The sequence below is a fragment of the Macaca thibetana genome, chromosome 9, assembly GCF_024542745.1.
Source record: "Macaca thibetana thibetana isolate TM-01 chromosome 9, ASM2454274v1, whole genome shotgun sequence".
In the NCBI taxonomy this organism is placed as follows: domain Eukaryota; kingdom Metazoa; phylum Chordata; class Mammalia; order Primates; family Cercopithecidae; genus Macaca; species Macaca thibetana.
Window position 1 is genome coordinate 116,098,831 of NC_065586.1, and position 18,521 is coordinate 116,117,351.

At 38.5% G+C, this 18,521-nt stretch overlaps 1 protein-coding gene and 1 pseudogene across 2 annotated transcripts in view; both read right to left on the minus strand.

Annotated features, from left to right (window-relative positions):
• Positions 1-18,521, minus strand: part of RGS10 (regulator of G protein signaling 10) — a 738,227-nt gene that overhangs the window by 503,614 nt on the left and 216,092 nt on the right. The window lies entirely within an intron of this gene.
• Positions 13,067-13,742, minus strand: LOC126962288 (nascent polypeptide-associated complex subunit alpha-like; annotated as a pseudogene).

Sequence of the window (18,521 nt, forward strand, 5' to 3'; positions counted from 1 at the left end):
TGCACACCACATTTCTCTTTTTTTTTTTTGAGGCGGAGTCTCGCTCTGTCGCTCAGGCTGGAGTGCGGTGGCGCCATCTTGGCTCACTGCAAGCTCCGCCCCCCGGGTTCCCGCCATTCTCCTGCCTCAGCCTCCCGGGTAGCTGAGACTACGGGCGCCCGCCACCTCGCCCAGCTAAATATTATGTATTTTTAGTAGAGACGGGGTTTCACCGTGTTAGCCAGGATGGTCTCCATCTCTTGACCTCGTGATCCGCCCACCTCGGCCTCTCAAAGTGCTGGGATTACAGGCGTGAGCCACCGCGCCCGGCCACACACCATTTCTCTTAAAGGTACAGCTGAGTGAAGCATATTGGGTCTGTATTTTCCAGTCACTGGGGGTGAGTGTAACAAATACGTTTTATGCATAAGGGCAAGAGCGCTTAAAAACATGGAGACTTCCCTAGAGACGAGACCTAGACAGATAAGGATTTAAGGATTATTATTTTCCTAAGTGATGCAGGGTGATAGTGGAAAACTCCCCCAGTGAGACTTTGGGGGCAAATAGCAAGTATTAGCAAAATTATCCAGGCGCTTCTTCTCATGAAGAAACACAAAGGCTCTAGCATGCTAACATCCAAACTCCTCATTATTAAAGCAGTCGAATTGTACTTTGCTATTGCAGAGAAGAAAGGATAAAAATATCAGTTCTCATTACCTCTCCCCGTATTTTGCCCCATTTCTCCTTTCAGCTCTTGCCTGAAGGTTTATGGTCCCAGCAAGCTCGGTTGTTTCATGCTGACCACTTTGTTTATTTATGTTTAGCTCTACTCTGCATCTCAGGTCTCATCTTTGATGCATCATAAATACTAATGAGCTTGTTTGCCTTTCTTACTGACAATCATGAAGAAGAGTGAGTATTTGTGTGGTTTCCCTGTCCCTAAATGTATCCTCCCAAAGAGCCTCAATTCACCAAAGAGTTTTTAGATTAAAACAAGCTCTTGTTTGGGCAGTTTTGAGAGAGAAGTAGCAGCCACACACTTATTAACGTGAAAAGATGACTTAGACAATCGTTCATCCAACACCCAGTAGAAAGCTCCATGTAGGAATAGATCTATTTACGAGGTAGAGATGCAAGTGGCGGCGGGGAAGAGGAATAGCATGGAGGAGAATTCAGTTGCTTGTGCTAATTCAGAATGCAAGACAGAATCGCTGGTGGTGACGGGGTGCATGTTGCTGGGAGTTGAAAGGGAGGGCTGAGATCAATTTGGTATGTTGGTAATTTAGTCCCGAAGAGGTGGGTCTTCTCCAATGAAGAATAATTGTATGGATGTGACTATTCCTGCTCCTTCATATATATTTATTACGAAGTCATCCTGAAATAGCTTGGTGGGGCTTTTGTCCTTTTTTCATTTCAAGAACTGACATGTTTCTAGTGGGAGAAATATGTTTCACAGCAAATTCGAGTTTTTGCAGAGGGAGGCTTTGCGTTGGCCAGCTGTGCAGCTAACCTTTCACCTGATTGCTAACTGCCTGGGGATCTCAGACGCTGAAAATAATTAGAAATCAAGAAATTAGAAATCTCAGTAAATGGAAAATTCTGAATGCCTTTAGAAAACTTGTTTCCCTCCCAAAGCAAGAGGTGTATTTTGCTTATATATACCTCTTGCTTCTAAGAAGGAAAGTAAGATCCTAATGTCCTAAGATGAGTAGATCTCCAAGATACATTATGAGAACAAACTATATTTCAAGACTAAGCCTTAAGTGTGATATATTTTATGCTGAACACACACAGTGCTATAGATCCTTGATAAGTAAATATATGAGTATGTTTATGTAAAGTAGCTGTCTTATGGGGTTGTTATGAGGATTTTAAAAAGATAAAAAGCAAGAAGGATGAAGGATGTAAAATGCTTAGAATACTGGTATTGTACCAGTGTTGGCTATTACTATGATGTAATGCATCATAGTAATGAAAGATTGGTAATGAACTTGCAGCCAAACCTGTAACAGTGGGGGGGAGGGTAGATAGATGAGTTGGATTTTAGCCTTATCTTCAACGTTTAAATAATTTTGGAACAAAGGAATATATTTACAAATTACTTGTATAATTAAAGATTAACTGATCTGAATAAAACGTGGATACATTCAGATAAAAAACGTAAGAGTTATCACAAGCACTGGTGCATTTAGACTTGAGCCCTATGCTTTAGAGAGTCTCAAATGTCATAAATACACACACACACACACACACACACACACACACACACACACACGTCAAAGACCAAATGGCCAGCTCTGTCACTTTAAGAACTGGTGCTCAACATAGGCTTATGTCCCTAGACATCTGCTTTTGTGACTAACACCATTCAGGCCCCAGGGAAATTCTTCATACATACATATTCTTGCCCTATGTCCTTGAAACAAAGGCAACTGTATCTGAATGTCACAACTTTGAGGGTTGTGCTGCTGCCTGGGTTGGACTTGCTTGGGAGGGTAAGAATGATTTGACCAGCAGAGCACTGAGGTAAAGAAAAAATCATTTAATTAATTTATCTTTAATTAACTTGTAATGAATTCTTGCATAAAGAGTTACTGTTTCTCAGTAGTGCCAAACGTTCATCTTCTTATTTCTCTTTTTTATTTTTTTTTTTGAGACGGAGTCTCGCTCTGTCGCCCAGGCTGGAGTGCAGTGGCGCGATCTCGGCTCACTGCAAGCTCCGCCTCCCGGGTTCCCGCCATTCTCCTGCCTCAGCCTCCCGAGTAGCTGGGACTACAGGCGCCCACAACCGCGCCAGGCTAATTTTTTGTATTTTTAGTAGAGACGGGGTTTCACCGTGGTCTCGATCTCCTGACCTTGTGATCCGCCCACCTCGGCCTCCCAAAGTGCTGGGATTACAGGCGTGAGCCACCGCGCCCGGCTATCTTCTTATTTCTCTTTGTGCTCCAATTTTTGGTTCCAGAGGTACTCATAAATTAGCACAGTTTTGCAATAGCTACACATGGTAGCTGAGGGATAATTTGCAATGTTAAAACAGTGCATATTATTCTTAAATTTGTATTTATGTAGGTATAGAAGTAATACGTCTGAAGTGTGTTATCTATTCTTTATATAGGGATCTAGATGGAAATTGAACACTAAAATTAGGAATAGTTTTACTTCTACAAAATATATTTAATATGCTTTGATTACATTTTCCAAAAATTAAATACAACTTCAGCTTTAAAAACTCTTGATGTAAAAATTCTATATTCATTAGTTACAATTTGGATTTTGCATACATATATACTTTGGAATATTTTAGAAAAATAACCTATCTTGAAAGCATAAAAATAATTTTAATTTTTAAAATCAAATAATTTATATTTTTAATGAAAATTCATTCTAATTTTATACATTTTGAATATTATTACATTTTATTATTTAATAGTTTAAGGCATTGCCATCAATCTAACACAAATTATATGAAAATTTTTATTTTTGAGACAGGGTCTCGCTCTGTGGCCCAGGTGTGATCACAGCTCACTGCAGCCTTGATCTCCTGGGCTCAGGCAATCCTCCCATCTCAATCTTCAGAGTGTCTGGGACTACAGGCACATGCCACCACACCTGGCTCATTAAAAAAATGTTTTTATAGATGTGGGATTTTGCTGTGTTGTGCAGGCTGGTCTCAAACTCCTGTGCTCGAACAATGCTCCTACCTCAGCCTCTCAAAGTTCTGGAATTGGCGTAAGCCACTGTGCATGACCTAAAATCTTGATTATAAAACTATAATTATAATTTTGCTAAAATGAAGTCAGGAAAAATAAAACTTATGAAATAAATGTCATGTATGAATGATGTATACCTTTGTTACATATCAAACACCACTAGCCCGTTAATAGAACACTCAGACATAGGCAATACTACATTTAATTGATATTTTGCCAACCTTCAGTTATATTAAAACCTAACTTTATACATATTTTAAACTTTGTCCATATGAAGGTATACTGATCAATGTAGGGTAATATGTCACATTGCATTTAGCAGTTTGATAGCTTGATTTATAACTTTTGATATTTTAGGCATACAGGATATGAGCCTACACTGGGACTTTTCACCTGGAGTCCCGTCACTGTTAGGAGTGGGTCTGAGCAGATGCATCGTTTTCAGCGGCCAAGGCTGCTGCTTCTGAACCGTTCATTGCTTGGTTCCTTCCTGTAGCCTGACCTGTGTCCAGGTTGTCCCATGGGAAATTGAAGGGTCAGGTGCCTGAGTGAGAGCAAGAGGCCGAGCAGCTGAGAGGATGCCCCCTCTGCTTTCTCTTTCTCCCTCTGTTTCTTCTTCCCCGTCGTCTCCACAGCTCATGGGTGTATTCTTAGAACGCCAGTATTCTATACATTTTACATATATCTTGACTCACTGCAACATTTGCCTCCTGGGTTCAAGCGATTCTCATGCCTCAGCCTCCAGAGTAGCTGGGATTACAGGTGCGTGCCACCATGCCTGCCTAATTTTTGTATTTTTAGTAGAGACAGGGTTTCACCATGTTGGCCAGGCTGGTCTCAAACTCCTGACCTCAAGTGATCCACCCTCCTCGGCCTCCCAAAGTGCTGGGATTATAGGCGTGAGACACTGCGCCTGGATCTCCTAAGGCTTGAGGTGAAACTGTAGCCTTCGCCCCTCTTCTATTCCATGTCTATAAAGCCTGACCTTTTCCATGGTTGCCAACTAATTCCTGCTAATGTATTAGCTGATCATTAAAATCTTATCCAAAGATGGGATGAAGGATGGAAAAGGCAGGCACTTTGTAGGGTTAGTTGTAACTGCAAAAGGCCGTGTGTCCTCACAGTTGATTTTGGAGATTAAAAACATTGATTCACTTAAGGAGAAGTTACTCTCTTTTTATTTTTTTAATCCTCTGATTAACCCAGGAAGAAAGTTTCAGTTTATTGTACAGTTGGCCCTCTGTATCTGCAGGTTCCATATCCGAGGATTCAACCAACTATTGGTTAAAATTATTAGAAAAATAAAAAAGTAAAAAGAATAATACAATAATAAAATAATACAAACATCAACACAGTATAACAACTATTTACATAGCATTTACATTATGTTAGGTATTATAGGTAATCTGGAGATGATTTAAGGTAAATGGGAGGGTGTGCATAGCTTATATGCATTATATGCAACAAAGCTTATGTGTAACAAAGGTATACATCACTCATACATTGTGTCAGGGACATGACCATCTGTGGATTTTGGTATCCGTGGGAGTCCTGGGACCAGTCCCCTACTGATACAGAGGCAACTATATTTTAATGCTGCTTCTTGGAAAGTTTCCCCCTTTTAAAAAAAAAATTCAGTTTATTGAGATAAATTAATATAAAATAAGCTTCACCTATTTTAATTTTGGTGAATTTGATGAATGTATACATATAACCACCACCGTGAGCCACACACAAGATTTCCATCAGGCCTAAGTTCCTTCTCTGTCTTCTTATGGTCAATCCCTCTTTCACCTCTAGTCCCAAGCAATCACAGATCAGCTTTTATTGCTATAGATTAGATTGCATTTTCTAGAATTTTAAATATATGGCATTGGCCAGGTGTGGTGGCTCATGCCTGTAATCCCAGCACTTTGGGAGGCTGAGGTGGGTGGATTGCTTGAGCCCAGGAGTTCAGGCCTAGCCTTGTCATCAAGGCAAAACCCTGCCTTTACAAAAAATATAAAAATTATCCGGGCATGGTGGCATGCACCTGTGGTCCCAGCTACTCAGGAGGCTGATGTGGGAGGATCTCTTGAGCCTGGGAGACAGAGGTTGCAGTGAGCCAAAATTGCGCCACTGCACTCCAGCCTGGGTGACAGAGCCAGTTCCTGTCTCAAAAAAAATTTATATATATACACATATATATGTGTGTATATAATTTCATTCATATATACACACACATCATTCATATATATATGTGTCTATATACGTATATGTGTATATTATATATATGAATGAAATCCTACTTTTTGATAGCATTATTTGTTTTATTCATACACATATATGTGTCTGTATATATACACATATGTGTATATTATATATACATGAATGAAATCATACAGGATGTATATATTTTGGGTGTGACTTCTTTCACTCTGCATACTGTTTTTGAGATTAATCTATGTTGTGGGTTTCAATAGTTTATTTTTATTGCTGAATCTTCCTTTGTTTGGGTATATCAAGATTTGTTTATCCATTCACCTACAGGTGAATATTTGGACTACTTTTAGTTTTTGGCTGTTTTGAGTAAAGCTATTTTAAACATTTGCATGAAAGTTATGTGTGGACATATACTTCCATTTCTTTTGGGTTAATAAGTAGAGTGGAATTGTTGGTTCTTATAGTAGCTGTATGTTAAATTTATAAGGAACTGCTTGTATTCCAAAGTGTATCATTTTACACTCCTATTAGCAATGTATGAGAGTTTGTACATCTTTTTAAAAATATATTTTTAATTTCAATAGCTTTTGGGGAACAAGCAGTTTTTGGTTACACGGATAAATTGTACAGTGGTAAAATCTGAGATTTTAGTGCACATATCCCCTGAGTGGTATACATTGTACTCAATATGTTGCTTTTTATTCTTCACCTCTCCACCACCTCTCCCTGCTTCTAAGTCTCCAGTGTCCATTATACCCCTCTGTATGCCTCCCTTGTAAGTGAGAGCATACAGTACTTGGTTTTCCATTCCTGTGTTATTTCACCTAGAATAATGGCCGCCAGCTCCATCCTCCATCCAAGTTGCTGCAGAAGGCATTATTTCATTCCTATTTATGACTGAGTAATATTTCATAGTGTGTGTGTGTGTCTGTGTGTGTGTGTCTGTCTATCTATCTATCTATCTATCTATCTATCTATCTATCTATCTATCTATCTATCATCTGTCTACTTTATCCACTTATCAGCTGATGGGCACTTAGGTTAGTTCCATATCTTTGCAATGGTAAATTGCACTGTGATAAACACACGCATGCAGATACCTTTTTGATATAATGACTTTTCCTATGGGTGGATACCCAGTAGTGGGATTGCTGGATCTAGTGGTTGATCTACTTTTAGTTCTTTGAGAAATCTCCATACTGTTTTCCATAGAGGTTGTACTAATTTACATTCCTGCGTGCATAAGCATTCCCTTTGTACCACATCCATACCTACATCTGTTGTTTTTTGACTTCAAATAAAATGGCCATTCTGGTTGGGGTAAGGTAGTATCTCATTGTGGTTTTAATTTGCATTTCCCTGATGATTAGTGATGTTAATCATGTTTTCATACGTTTGCTGGCTATTCGTATATCTTCTTTTGAGTAGTGTCTATTCATGTCCTTTGCCCACTTTTTTGGTCTTTATTATTTTATTTTATTTCTTTTTATTTTTTTATTTTGGTAGTTTTTGGGGAACAGGTGGTGTTCGGTTGCATGGAGAAGTTCTTTAGTGGTGATTTCTGAGATTTTGGTGTGCCTGTCATCTGAGCAGTGTACACTGCACCCAATGTGTAGTATTTTATTCCTTGCTCCTCTCCCACCCATCCCCACCTGAGTTCCCAAAGTCCATTATATCATTCTTATGCCTTTGTGTCCTCATAGCCTAGCTCTCACTTACAAGTGAGAACATACCATGTTTAGTTTTCCATTCCTGAATTACTTTACTTAGAATAATGGTCTCCACCTCCATCTAGGTTACTGTGAATACCATTATTTCGTTACTTTTTATATATTCCTATATATATATTTATTCCTATATATGTGTGTGTATATGTATATATCACACATTATATATATAACACACACATCACATTTTTTATTCATTGGTTAGTCGATGAGCATTTAAGCTGGTTCCATATTTTTGCAATTGCAAATTGTGCTGCTATAAACATGCACGTGCAAGTGTCTTTTTCATATAATGACTTCTTTTCCTTTGGGTAGATACCCAGCAGTGGGATTGCTGGATCAAATGGTAGATCTACTTTTAGTTCTTTAAGGAATCTCCTTTCTGTTTTCCATAGTGGTTGCCCTTGTTTACATTCCTACTAGCAGTATAACAGTGTTCCCTTTTTGCCACATCCATGCCAACATCTGTTATGTTTTGATTTTTTAAATAAAAAAAAATCTTGGCTGGGCGCGGTGGCTCAAGCCTGTAATCCCAGCACTTTGGGAGGCCGAGTCGGGCGGATCACGAGGTCAGGAGATCGAGACCATCCTGGCTAACCTGGTGAAACCCCGTCTCTACTAAAAAATACAAAAACCTAGCCGGGCGAGGTGCCGGGCGCCTGTAGTCCCAGCTACTCAGGAGGCTGAGGCAGGAGAATGGCGTAAACCCGGGAGGCGGAGCTTGCAGTGAGCTGCGATCTGGCCACTGCACTCCAGCCTGGGCGACAGAGCGAGACTCCATCTCAAAAAAAAAAAAAAAAAAAAAAAAAAAAAAAATCTTGCAAGAGTAAGGTGGTATCTCATTGTGGTTTTGATTTGCAGTTCCCTGATAATTCGTGATGTCCAGCATTTTTTCATATGTTTGTTGGCTGCTTGTATATGTTCTTTTGAGACTTGTTTATTCATGTCTTTAGGCTACTTTTTGATAGGATTATTTGTTTTTCTCTTGTTGATTTATTTGAGCTCCTTGTAGATTCTGGATATGAGTCCTTTGTCGGATGCATAGTTTGCAAATATGTTCTCTTGCTCTGTGGGTTGTTGTTTACTCTGCTGACTGTTCCTTTTGCTGTGCAAAAGCTCTTTAATTAAGTCCCACATATTTATCTTTGTTTTTGTTGAATTTGCTTTGGGTTCTTGGTCATGAAATCTTTGCCTAAGCCAATGTCTAGGAGGGTTTTTCTGATGTTATCTTTCAGAAATTTTATAGTTTCGGGTCTTAGATTTAAGTCTTTGATCCATCTTGAGTTGATTTTTTTATAAGGTGAGAGATGAAGATCCAGTTTCATTCTCCTACATGTGACTTGCCAATTATCCTAGCACCATTTGTTGAATAGGGTGTCCTTTCCCCACTTTATGTTTTTGTTTGCTTTGTCAAAGATCAGTTGGCTGTAAATATTTGGTTTTATTTCTGGGTTCTCTATTCTGTTCGACTGGTCTACATGCCTGTTTTTATACCAGAACCATGCTGTTTTGGTAACTTGTGGTATAGTTTGAAGTTGGGTAACATAGGGCTTCCAGATTTGTTCTTTTTGCATAGTCTTGCTTTGACTGTGTGGGCTCTTTTATGGTTCCATATGAATTTTAGGATTGTTTTTTCTGGTTCTGTGAAGAATGATGGTGGTATTTTGATGGGAATTGCATTGAATTTGTAGATTGCTTTTGGCAGGACCGTCATTTTCATAATATTGATTTTACCCATCCCTGAGCATGGGATGTATTTCCATTTGTTTGTGTCGTCTGTGATTTCTTTCAGCAGTGTTTTGTAGTTTTCCTTGTAGAGGTCTTTTACCTCCTTGGTTAGGTATATTCCTAAGTATGTTATTTTTTATGGAGCTGTTGTAAAAGGGATTGAGTTCTTGATTTTATTCTCAGCTTGATCATTGTTGGTGTATAGCAGTGCTACTGATTTGTGTACATTCATTTTGTATCCTGACACTTTACTAAATCCATTTATCAGGTCTAGGAGCTTTCTGGATGAGTCTTTAGGGTTTTCTATGTATATGATCATATCATTGGTGAACAGCGACGGTTTGACTTCCTCTTTACCAGTTTGGTTGCTCTTTATTTCTTTCTCTTGTCTGATTGCTCTGGCTAGGAATTCCACTACAATGGTGAATAACAGTGGTGAAAGTGGGCATCCTTGTCTTGTTCCAGTTCTCAGTGGAAATGCTTTCAGCTTTTTCCTGATCAGTATGATGTTGACTGTGGGTTTGTCATAGATGGCTTTTATTAGCTCGAGGTATTTTATTCTATGCTGACTTTGCTCAGGGTTTTAATATATTAATAAAGAGATGCTGGATTTGTCAAATGCTTTTTCTGCATCTATTGAGATGATCATGTGATTTTTGTTTTTAATTCTGTTTATGTGGTGTGTCACATTTATTGACTTGTGTATATTTAACCATCCCTGCATCCTTGGTATGAAATCCGCTTGATCATGGTGGATTATCTTTTTGATATGTTGTTGAATTTGGCTAGCTGATATTTTGTTGAGGATTTTTGCATCTATGTTCATCAGGGATATTGGTCTGGAGTTTTCTTTTTTTGTTATGTCTTGTCCTGGTTTTGGTATTAGGGTGATACTGGTTTCATAGAATGACTTACAGAGGATTCCTTCTTTCTGTATCTTTTGGAATAGTTTTGGCAAGATTGGTACCTGTTCTTCTTTGAATGCCTGATAGAATTTGGTGCTGGACTTTTTTTTTGTTGGCAATTATTTAATTACTGTTTCAATTCGCTACTTGTTACTGGTCTGTTCAGAGTTTCTATTTCTTTCTGATTTAATCTAGGAGGTTTGTATATTTCCAGGAATTTTCCCATCTCCTCTAGATTTTCTGGTTTGTGCATGTAAAAGTATTCATTGTAGCCTTAAATGATCTTTTGTATTTCTGTGATATAGGTTGTAATATCTACTGTTTTGTTTCTAATTAAGCTTATTTGGATCTTCTCTTTTTATTTCTTGGTTAATCTCACTAATTGTCTATCAACTTTGTTTATCTTTTCAAAGAACCAGCTTTTTGCTTCAATTATCTTTTGCTTTTTTTTTCAATTTCATTTAGTTCTGCTCTTTGTTATTTCTTTTCTTCTGCTGGGTTTGAGTTTGATTTGTTCTTGTTTCTCTAGTTCCTTGAGATGTGACATCATATTATCTATTTGTGCTCTTTCAGACTTCTGATGTAGGCATTTAATGCTATGAACTTTCATCTTAGCACCACTTTTGCTGTATCCCAGAGGTTTTGATAAGTTGTGTCACTATTATCATTCAATTCAAATAATTTTTAAATTTCCATCTTGATTTCATTATTGACCCAAAGATTGTTCAGGAGTAGATTATTTAATTTCAATGTATTTTTATAGTTTTGAGGGTTCTTTTTGGAGTTAATTTCCAGGTTTATTCCAGTGTTCTGAGAGGGTACTTTATGTAATTTTGATTTTCTTAAATTTGCTGAGGCTTGTTTTCTGGTCTATCATATAGTCTATTTTGGAGAATGTTCCATGTGCTGAAGAAAAGAATGTACATTCTGCAGTTGTTGGGTAGAATGTTCTGTGAATATCTGTTAAGTCCATTTGTTCTAAGGTACAGTTTAAATTCGTTATTTTTTGTTGACTTTCTGTCTTGATGACCTATCTAGTGCTGTCAGTGGAGTACTGAAGTCTGCCACTGTTATTGTGTTGCCATCTATCTAATTTCTTAGATCTAGTAATAATTGTTGCATAAATATGGGAGCTCCAGTGTTAGGTGTATATATATTTAGGATTGTGATAGTTTTCTGTTAGACTGATCCTTTTATAATTATACAATATCCCTCTTTGTCTTTTTAAACTGTTTTTGCTTTAAAGTTTGTTTTGTCTGATATAAAAACAGCTACTCCTTTTTGCTTTTGGTTTCCATTTGCATGGAACATCTTTTTCCACCTCTTTACCTTAAATTTATGTGAGTCCTTATGCGTTAAGTGAGTCTCTTGAAGGCAGCAGATACTTGGTTGGTGGATTTTTATCCATTCTGCCATTTTGTATCTTTTAAGTGGGGTATTTAGGTCATTTACATTCAATGTTAGTATTCAGATGTGAGGTGCTATTTTATTCATTGTGCTAGTTGCTGCCTGAACACCTTTTTTTCATTGTGTTATTGTTTTATAGTGCCTGTGAGATTTATGCTTTAGGGAGGTACTATTTGGTATATTTCGAGGTTTTGTTCCAAGATTTAGAACTCCTTTTAGCATTTCTTATAATGCTGGCTTGGTAGTGGTAAATTCACTCAGCATTTGTTTGTCCGAGAAAGGCTTTTTCTCTCCTTCATTTCTGAAGCTTGGTTTTGCTGGATACAAAATTCTTGGCTGACAATTATTTTGTTTGAGGGGGCTAAAGATAGGACCCCAATCCTTTCTGGCTCCTAAGGTTTTTGGTGAGAAATCTGCTGTTAATCTGATAGGTTTTCCTTTATAGGTTACCTGATACTTTTGCCTCACAGCTGTTGATTCTTTTCTGTCTTGACTTTAGATAACCTGATGACTATGTGACTAGGTGATGATCTTTTTGTGATGAATTTCCCAGGTGTTTTTTTGAGTTTCTTGTATTGGAATGTCTAGATCTCTAGTGAGGCCAGGGAAGTTGTTTTTTTTTTTTTTTCCAACTATTCCTTCAAATATGTTTTCCAAACTTTTAGATTTCTCCTCTTCCTCAGGAACACCAATTATTCTTAGGTTTGGTCATTTAACATAAACCCAAATTTATTGGAGTCTTTGTTTATTTTCAAAAATTCTTTTTTCTTTGTCTCTGTCTGATTGGGTTAATTTTAAAGCCTTATCTTTGAGCTCTGAAGTTCTTCCTTCTACTTGTTATAGTCTATTGTTGACACTTTGCAGTGCATTTTGTATTTCTTAAGTGTATCTTTTATTTCCAGAAGTTGTGATTGTTTTTTCTTTATGACATCTGTTTCTCTGGAGACATGTTCATCCATATCCTGTATTGTTTTTTATATTTCTTTAAGTTGGTTTTTACCTTTCTGTGGTGTCTCCTTGAGTAGCTTAATAATCAACCTTCTGAATTCTTTACCTGGCAATTCAGAGATTTTTTTCCTTGGTTTGGTTCTATTACTGGGGAGATAGTGTGGTCTTTTGGGGATGTTATAGAACTTCATTTTGTCATATCACCAGAATTACTTTTCTGATTCCTTCTCATTTGGGTAGGCTATTTCAGTGAAAAAATCTGGAACTCAAGTGTTGCTGTTCAGATTCTTTTGTACCACAGGGTGATCCCTTGATGTGGTGCAGTCTCCCTTTTCCTAGGGATAGGGCTTCCTAGAGAGCCAGACTGCAATGATTGTTATTGCTCTTCTACAAACAGTACAAATTTCAAATCAAGCTGCAGTTACTTCTTGGAAACATTAAACAAGTTGTTTTCAGTTGGTTACTTTGTTAATTCCATTACAACATCATTACCATTGTTCTTCAGGGCTTGGACTGCCTTTGCTTTCGACATATTTGCTTCGACAAGGGCATGACCAGTTCCATGCCCTTAACTTCCACACCTATTTTATCAACTTCTTCCTCTTAAGTCTCCTCTTGTACAGTTGGAGTCTGTGTTTTTTCTTAAATGTTTGAGATAGCTTTACCTTGAACTTTGAATTTCTCAGCAGCTGCTAGCTGTGCTTGCTGAGATAAATCTTCATTTTTGGTTCCCCCAAAAACTATGTAGGTATCCAAAGCAGGGCTCTTATAGACATCTGGTTTTGTGAGGACAAAGAGAGGATATTCTTAGATTTCCAGATAGTGACTCTAGTAACCCCTGTAACCTGTCGAAGATCCAGTTTGGACATAACCTTCTGTGCTTTCTTTTCACTCTGACTCTGTTTTGCTTCACTGACTGGTTCTTCATTAATTTCAGCTGCTGCTGACAACTGGGCTTGTTGTGTGGTTGTCTGTGTGGAATCCTGTTCCTCAGGCTCTGGTACTGATTCATCACTGTCAAATTCTGTTCCAGACCCTCTGTCAGCCTGGAGCTGCGGCACCTCCTGTTCCGTAGCAGGGATGGTTTCTGTGGCTTTGCCGGGCATTTTGCGCAGGGAATGCAGAACTCTTTGCCCGCTTTTTGATGGGATTATTTGTTTTTCTCCTTGCTGATTTGAGTTCCTTGTAGATTATGGAGATTAGTCAAAATATTGTTGGATGCATAGTTTGCAAATATTTTCTACCATTCTGCGGGTTGCCTGTTTACTCCGCTAATTATTTATTTTGCTGTACAGAAGCTTTTTAGTTTAATCAGGTCCCATTTATTTATCTTTGCTTTTGTTGCATTTGCTTTTGGGGTCTGAGTCATAAATTCTTTGCCTAGGCCAATGTCTAGAAGAGTTTTTCCTAGGTTTTCTTCTAGGATTTTTATAATTTCAGGTCTTAGATTTAAGTCTTTAATCCATCTTGAGATGATTTTTATATATGGCGAGAGATAGGATTCCAGTTTCATTCTTCTACATATGGCTATCCAGTTGCCAGCACCATTTACTGAACAGGACTTCCTTTCTTTAATTTATATTTTTGTACACTTTGTTGCAGGTCAGTTAGTTGTAAGTATCTGGCTTTGTTTCTGGGTTCTCTGCACTGTTCCATTGGTCTATGTGTATACTTTTGTGCCAGTACCATGCTGTTTTGGCTACTACAGCCTTGTAGTATAATTTGAAGTTGGATAATGTGATGGCTCCAGATTTGTTCTTTTTGCTTAGGATTGCTTTGGCTATTTAGGCTTTTTTTTTTTTTTTTTTTGAGACGGAGTCTTGCTCTGTCGCCCAGGCTGGAGTGCAGTGGCGCAATCTCGGCTCACTGCAAGCTCCGCCTCCCGGGTTCACGCCATTCTCCTGCCTCAGCCTCCCGAGTAGCTGGGACTACAGGCGCCCGCCACTGCGCCCGGCTAATTTTTTTCTATTTTTAGTAGAGACGGGGTTTCACCATGGTCTCGATCTCCTGACCTTGTGATCCGCCCGCCTCGGCCTCCCAAAGTGCTGGGATTACAGGCGTGAGCCACTGCGCCCGGCTAGGCTTTTTTTTTTTGGTTCTATATGAATTTTAGAATTTTTTTCTAATTCTGTGAACAATGATGTTGGTATGTTGATAGCAATTGCATTGAATCTGTAGATTGCTTTGGGAAGTATGGTTATTTTTATGATATTAATTCTTCCAGTCCATAAGCATGACATGTATTTCCATTTGTGTCACTGTGATTTCTTTCAGCAATGTTTTGTAGTTCTCCTTATATAGATCTTTCACCTCCTTGGTTAAGTATATTCCCAGGTATTTTATTTTATTTTTTGCAGCTATTGTAAAGGGGATTGAGTTCTTGATTTGAGTCTCAGCTTGATTGTTGTCAGTATATAGTAGTGCTACTGACTTGTGTGCATTGATTTTGTAACCTGAGACTTTACTGAATTCATTTATTAAATCTAGAAGTCTTTTGGAGGAGACTTTAGGGTTTTTTAGGTATATGGTTATATCATTGGAAAACGTAGATAGTTTGACTTCCTCTTTTCCAATTTGGAGGCCCTTTATTTCTTTCTCTTGCTTGATTGCACTGGCTAGGATTTCCTTCCTCTACATCTTTGCCATCACTTGTTATTTTCAGTCTTCTTAATTTTAGCCATTCTAGTGGGTGCATCTTGGTATTTTATTGTGATTTTTATTTGTATTTCCTTGATGACTAATGATAAAGAACATTTTTTTTCTTGTGCTTATTTGCCATCCGTGTCTTCTTTGGCAAAATGTCTGTTCAAATATTTTGCCTATTTGTCTTATTATTGAACCGTAAGCATTTTTTATGTACTTTGGATAGATGTAAGTTTTGCAAATATTTTTGCAAAAAGGGTTTTTTGAAGAGTAAAATTTTTATATTTTTGATGGAGTCCAATTTATCAATTACAAAATAGTTCCTGCTTTTTGTGTCTTACTGAAGAAATCTTTGCCTAACCCAAAGTCATTAAGATTTTCTCCCGTGTATTCCAGAAATTTTATAGTACTAGCCCTCATATTTAGGTCTATAATGCATTTTGAATTGTTCTTTCCTTTTTTGCATGTGGATGACCAATTGCCCCAGGGCCATTTGTTAAAAAGATTTTTTTTAATCCATTGCCCTGGCACCTTTGTTAAAACCCAGCTGATCATTTATGTGTGTCTAATTCTGGACAGCATGCCATTTTCACTGATGTCTACGTTTATTGTTTCATAACTGTCACACTATTTTAAATGACTGAAGTTTAGGAAGATAAGAGAATAAAAAGCTTCAGGCAGCTCAGAAATAAAACTCTAATGAAAGGATGACCAATGGCACCCAAGTGTGTATTTTGGGGCATGCCAAATCACACTGACAATTTGCAGTGAAGAGAATTTCTATTTTGGGATTAAGCCTGCAATTAAGGTTTTCTATAAAGTTGCTTCTAGAATGCTCTGTGTCACCCTAACTCAGGGGTACCTCTGTATTTAGGGATACCTAAAATAAACCAAACCTTGGACACTTACTCTGATCTTGTAGATAGGAAATGGCAGAAAGTTTGTGCATGTTGCCCATCAGAGATGGCATGTTAGGTGTTAAATTGCAATCTGTCTGCAGAACAAGTTCTTACCAGCTAAAGATGAGATAACCCTCTTGCTGATATGAAAGGTAAAAATACTTGTTGCTCTGTTTACTGGAAGTTTAGGATCTAATTTTTCTGTCTTTGATTGGCAGCATGATCTTGGATATGAGTCCCTTACCTAAGATGCATCCCATCTCAGTGGGTAGACAACATAATTTTGTCTTTATTTGCCACCTGCCGTCTATATAAGTAGGTTGAACTCAAGAGCGAAGTACAAGGCTGAGTCAGGTCAGAAGGGCATCAGTGTTCATAGTCTTAATCTCTTCTCTAGAGCATATCCTCTATCCCAGGAAATAAAGACATGATTTAAAAAATTGGCTCTGCATTCCTTTGGAAACAAAGAGTGAGAGGGTAATCATAGTTGGGCACAGAGGAAAGGTGAGTGGGTCACATAGGCTGTCCCCTTCCCCAACATCAACGTAGAAAATAATTCACAACCTTTTTTTTTTTTTTGACAGAGTTTTGCTCTATCACCCAGGCTGGAGGACAGTGGCACGATCTCAGCTCACTGCAACCTCCGTCTCCCAGTTTTAAGCGATTCTCTTGCCTCTCAGCCTCCCAAGTAGCTGGGATTACAGGTGGATGCCACCAGGCCCAGCTATTTTTTTTTTTTTTCATACTTTTAGTAGAGATGAGGTTTCACCATGTTGGGCAGGCTGGTCTTGAACTCCTGACCTCAGGTGATCCACCCATCTGGGCCTCCCAAAGTGCTGGGATTACAGGCATGAGCCTCTGCGCCCGGCCAACACAACCATTCTCTTATACTTATTGAAGTTGAGTTGCTTATATTTCAGTTAGATTTGCCCAGCCACAGCTCTCTGTGGCCTGTATGCTCAGTGGCGTTTTGTTGACTAGAATTGTTCTAACCACATTTCTTTAATAATGAATCCACTACACAAATTCTACCCTTGTCTTCAAATGGCAACATGGTAGCCCAATCAACAGGGGCCTTGTTATTTGGAGCGGAGAGCTCCTAGAGGTTGCTGCTCTCCTGACCTAGCTTGTTCAGCCTTCCCAAGGTACATGTCTGGGAGATAAGAGCTACCATTCATGAAGAGCATCTTGTGATGTTTATCACATCGTTTATTCTGAAAGCATCTCCCCACCCCCACCCTTAATTATGAAATTAAGACTGGCTATAGTAAAATTAGGAAACATGTTAACAATCTAGAAAAATCATCATTAAAAAAATCCCCAAGTACTAAATTTATGCTAGAGTATACCTCAGATAATGAATATCTCAAGTGAAAAATAATGTGCAATATGAGTTTTTCCCCTAAATAAGAAAACTTTGTATAGGGTGTGCGTGTGTGTGTGTGTTTGGTCAGGAGCTCTCCTCTAACCCTGATATTAACTCAAGAATAATAGATTGGTTATTAGCACTGAAATTGACCTTAACTTCAAACCTTTAATTTTACAGGTAGGAAAACTAGGGCCCAACAAGATGAGGTGATCCTCCTAAGGCCTGGAGTGACGAGGTGATTCTCCTAAGGTCCCACAGCCTCGATGTGGCAGTGTCCAGAGAAGCTCAGGTTCAGTGGTATCAATGGTTTTAGTCTTTTTGAGGTGTATTAGGCAGTTTCTTCAGAGAAACAGAACCACTAGAAGATACATATGTATTCTAGGATTTGGTTCATGTGATTATGGAGGCCAAGAAGTTCCATGATCTGCCATCTGCAAGCTGGAGAACTAGGCAATCCAGTGGTATAATTCAGTATGAGGCCAAAGGCCTGAGAGACAGGGGAGCTGGTGGTGTAAGTTCTGGTCCAAGTCCAAAGGCCCAAGAACTGGGAGCACTGATGTCCAAGGGCAGAAGAAATTGGACATCCCAGCTTAAGCAGAGAGAGAGAGAGAGAGAGAGAGAGAGAGAGAGAGAGAGAGAATTCATCTTTTGACTGCTTTTTTGTTCTATTTGGGCCCTCAATGGATTGGAGGATGCCATCCACATTGGTGACGGTGGTCTTCTTTACTGATTCCAAGGTCTCTTCTGGAAACACCCTGACAGACATACTTAGAAATAATGTTTTATCAGCTATCTGGGCATCTCTTAGTCCAGTCAGGTTGGTACATAAAATTAACCATCACAAGGGGTCACCTTATCTAGTATAAATGTGCATGGCATAGGCTTTGTTGTAAACTGTTTCTTTTCGAAAAGCTTTCCTTCTCCTTTTAGAATTTTACAAGTACGGTGACCAAGCATTCTGTCTGCCCAGGACTCACAGGGTCCCTGGACTCGGCACTTTAGTG